Here is a 5,044-nt window from a genome sequence, read left to right as displayed (position 1 = left end):
CCCTTTTAACCCCTTCAAGACTGAGCCCTTTAATGCGCTGATGTCCGGGTCACATTAATGCAACGTTCCTTCCCGCCTTCTAAGAGCCATAGCACTTTTATTTTTCCACCTACAGGGCTGGTTGTGGTATCATTTTTTGCGCAGTGATCTCTAGTTTTTATTAATATCATATTGGTGTAACATAAAAATTTCGATTTTTTTTTTTTTAATGCTTTTTATTAATTTTTTCTTGCAATATAATTTATTAAAATCAGCAGTCTCAATGTGTTTTTTTTTTTTTTTCATTTACACTGTTTACCATGCGGGAACAATAATGGTATATTTAAATAGGTCAGACTATTCTGCACGCTATGATATGTGATTCTTATTTATTTTTTTTATATTTTTTTTAAACCTTATGAAGGGCAAGGGGGTATTTTAAACTTTTATTAGGAGGGGTTTTTAATACTTTTAAAAACTTTTCTTTTATTACACTTTTTAACATTTTTTTTTACTGTAAAACATGCAATCATTAGATAGTATGTACTGATCTATCCTATGCTATAGCACAGCATAGATCAGTATTATCGGCGATCTATGCATAGAGCCTGCCTGAGAGCAGACTCTATGCATGAATGGTTGATCCGACAGGATAGAGGTAAGTGACTTACCCCCGCCTGTCGGCACGAGCTGCAGGGGTCCTGATCACTCAGTGACAGAAGTTTGTTCTGTCACTGAGTACCTTAAACGCTGTGATCGCTATAGATCATGTTGTTTAAGGGGTTAATGAGATGTAGCTTCGGGATCGCAGCTGCCTCTCATTACCCCCGGCCCCGAACACACTGATGTTTGCGGGACCACTCTCACTGCAGCGATCCCGCACACATCAGTAAGCCCCTCAGTCAGGAACGTATATATATATACATTCCTACTGCACTGGGTATGCATTTGGAATGTATATATACGTATTACTGACGGGAAGGGGTTAAAAACAATGGAAGACTCAAGCATTTTTAAGGTCCTCCTATTTGGCAAAGAGTAGGGGCTCTGGTGCACCTGAAAACCTCAGAAAGTAATACAAACACCATGAAAAAGGAACTGGTACAGCAGGGGACGCATGCCTGGATGTATTAAAGACTCCCAGGTCCTTGAGTTACACCTTTTTTTTTTTTTACAAACAGACAATAATGTTCACCCACCCCAACATAAAGTCCAATTTAAATTTGGAAAACAGTTATAAAACACTCTTTCCTGTATGTTTACTTGTATAGAAACCAATAAGGTAAAGGGGAAATAAATCCTTCTACACCCCTTAAAAGCTGGCCCATTGCTCACCTTAGTTCCCTGATATCCATAGATGCCATAGACGAGGAAGAACTCAAACTACACCCACCGGTAACTGCCATTGCATGAGAGTAACATGGACTGACCCATCCTGTTTAAATTTTAAAGGATAGACACTAAGTACAAGGGCTGCAAAAATTTTAAAGGAAAGAGGGAATCCCATACATCCTTAGGCTATGTTCACACAACGTATCTTTTCGATTGCAACAACGGACGTACTTTTTACTGAAAGGTACGTTGCCCAGCCTTCTATGGGATCCCGGCCGGAGCGTCAGTTTTCTGCAGCCGCTATTCAGTAAATAGCGGTCGCAGAAGCCCTGTCAGTGCAGACTATCAAGTGAGCGGCTGCGGCCGCACGCTTCATAGTGTGCTGTGGGGAGTTCTGATGCGGGCGCGCTCAGATGCGCCTGTATCAGAACTCTGCGGCATGAAAGATCATTCGGCCGGTACTGCAATACCGGCTGGGATGATCTTTTTAGAGACCGTCCGTTCCATGACCCGGAACGGCTGGTCTCTCATGCTGTGTGAACAAAGCCTTAAACGGGTAGTGTGGCGGTAAACAATTATTCACAGAATAACACACATTACAAAGTTATACAACTTTGTAATGTATGTTATGTCTGTGAATGGCCCCCTTCCCCATGTCCCACCACCCCCACCCGTGTACCCGCAAGTGTGGTGCGCTATACATACCTGTCATGTGCCGACTCGTCTCCGATCTTCAGTCTGCGATGTCGTCTTCGGACGGCCAGGCCGAATCCCTCCGACTGTCCTGAGTGCCGACCGCCCTCTGCCGCGTCATTGGCTGAGCATAACTGTGCTCAGCCAATCGCGGCTGAGCAGCCGATGACGCGGCCGCGTCATGAGCTGCTCAGCCGCGATTGGCTGAGCCAAACTGTTCTCAGCCTATCGCGGCTGAGCATCTGATGACGCTAAAGAGGGCGGCCGGCACTCAAGACGCTCGGAAGGATTCGGCTGGGCCGTCCGAAGGCGACATCGCAGACTGAAGATCGGAGACGAGTCAGCACGTGACAGGTATGTATAGCGCACCACACTTTCGGGTACACGGGTGGGGGTGGTGGGACACGGGGAAGGGGGCCATTCACAGACATAACATACATTACAAAGTTGTATAACTTTGTAATGTGTGTTATTCTGTGAATAATTGTTTACCACCACACTACCCCTTTAATTACACATAGAAAGGCTTCATGCACACACTGTAAAAGTTTTGTGTGAGAGCCTGGTGGCGACCCTCCTTGTAATAAGGGGATAGAGCCTGTTGGTGACAGTCCTAAAAAGGACCTTTGGATAGTTGTAGATATAAATGACTATTACTAGCGATATATCAGTATACTATACTGGTGTATTTTATGGAATGAGCTCTTTTTCATTCACACTTCACACTAACTAATAGTCCTTAAAACGATTGTTGTGTGTTTTTAAAAGTCTCATGAACAAAGAAAAAACTCAGCTCACCATAGGTGGTTTGTTGTGTGATGGTGAACATTCAGGCAGGAGCAAGTGGAGTAGTAGCGGGCCGCACCCGGTAATAATGGTAAAAAGAAGGAGGAGATCCACAGCGTCCAAAAAAGTTTGTTGTCTTTATTATGAGGCATATAAAAAGTTACAAAAGATAAAAACGTAGGCCTACAGGTTTTGGGGAAACACACCCCCTTGATCACGGCAGTGATCAAGGGGGTGTGCTTCCCCGAAACATGTAGGTCTACGTTTTTATCTTTTGTAACTTTTTATATGCCTCATAATAAAGACAACAAACCTTTTTTTTTTATGCTGTGGAACTTCTCCTCCTTCTTACCTGTTTTTAAAAGTCGTGGGTGAGTGCCTGGTGATTACCCCCCATAAAAATTGTGGATGAGAGCCTGTTGTGACCCTCCTTATAACTGTAGGTTAGAGCTTGTTATACAGTTAGACAGTAGAACCTGAACGTTTGGAGGATCAGTTGACACAATCTTCTCTGGTACCTTCTGAACCATAATTTCAGATGGTGCAGTGGCAAACTGACTGGTCGCCTTAGACACCATCCATACCAGCATCTGTTTGCGCTGCTCTGCATTCAGTAGTGGCATACCTGCTGTGTACCTGCTTACTGTGTGTACCTGCTAACTGGTAGCGGTGGCCAGGGATCCTACTATGTTCTTGTTCTCCCTTAGTAGAATTCTCTGTTTCAACACGCTCAGGCTCATGGCCCACGTGCTTGTCACTTTACACTACACTTTACTTGCCATTCCCATGTTTTCTAATGTTTTGTGTTATTAGCAGATTACACGCAGGATATAGTATACTAGTGTTCTATTTTGTACAATACTGGTATATGGTATGAAATTAGCTTTTTTAAATTACACACCCAGACTACTTCTCCAAAAAAGGACCTTTGGATAGTTGTGGATATAACTGACTATTACTAGCAGTATGCCAGTATACTATACTGGTATATTGTATGGAATTAGTTCTTTTTCAAACTACTAGTCTTTAAAACGATTGTTGGGTGTTTGGTTAAACTATTCACCTACCTGACTAACCACACTAAGCCTACACTAAGGAAAGGAAATTTTGTTCACAGGAGGCAATAATAAATAGCTATGCAAACTTCTTAGTCCACAAGCTGAAGTTCACAAATCTAAAGTTTTGCCTTTCAAGGTGCACATAACCTTTACTTTGGTTAGTTACACAGTGTGACATAATCTGTCAGAATTCCTTTTAGTTTGTCATGTTCCATTCTTAAACAGCTATGAGTAAAATATATATTTTTTTCTGCCACTTCAGTTTTAAACACAATCTTCACTTATTTGACCATTGCCTCTTGAACTGTCTTTAGGCAATGGCTCTTGCTTGAAAATGACAGGATCTCTGTACAACTGTCGCTGCTGAGCACAGAAGCTTTTTGCTTTAAGCACATTTAGCTGCACACTGTACCGTTTCCTTGATTCAAGTTTTTCAATCCCTTTAGCTCTGACAGGACATTATGTGCCCTGCTGTGGGGTATACAAAGCACTTAAATGGGTTAAAAAATGTTCATCTCTTCTGTTTTCCTGTGGCTTCTCTTTTGGCTCTTGGTTTCAGAACAGGATAGATAGGCAGATGCTTAGTGAGTAGAACAGTCTGGACTCCATACTGTTACATTTTAACAAACTAGCAGAGAGCTTTGAAAAGCTGATACAGATGTATTTAGCTCATGAAGCATTGCCTAGACTGAAAACAATTGACTCTTCTTCTAAGCTGAGAGCAGGACTTGCTAGGTATAGGACTGCAGCCTCCAGAAAACAGAAAAAAATATTTTAAAAATTGTATGAAATTAACCCTTTCAGGACCAGGATAATTTTGGCCTAAGGACCAGGGTCCATATTGACATATTTTTACGTGACATATTGTACTATAGGTTAGTGGTAAAATTTGACAGATATATGTACAGTTTTCTTGTGAAAAATGTTCCTATTTCATGAAAAAAAAAAAGAATGCAAAATTTGCATTTTCTGCGGTCACTGTGCGGGTTTAATCATCTGGCAATTTTATTGCCAGCGCCCATCCGAATGCGAAGATACCAAATTTGTATAATTTTTCCTTCTAGATTTAATCTTTGCATTGTGGGATATAGGGTTATGTGGGTATTTCACTTTACTTACATTTTTTTTTTTTTTTACATTTTCACGGTATGTTACAGTCCCATTTTGGGGACCTCACTATCTGATTGCCTGATGAC

Source organism: Dendropsophus ebraccatus, chromosome 3, assembly GCF_027789765.1.
Source record: "Dendropsophus ebraccatus isolate aDenEbr1 chromosome 3, aDenEbr1.pat, whole genome shotgun sequence".
Classification (NCBI taxonomy): Eukaryota; Metazoa; Chordata; class Amphibia; order Anura; family Hylidae; genus Dendropsophus; species Dendropsophus ebraccatus.
The sequence above is the reverse complement of the archived record's forward strand: the minus strand, read 5'-3'. Positions refer to the sequence as shown.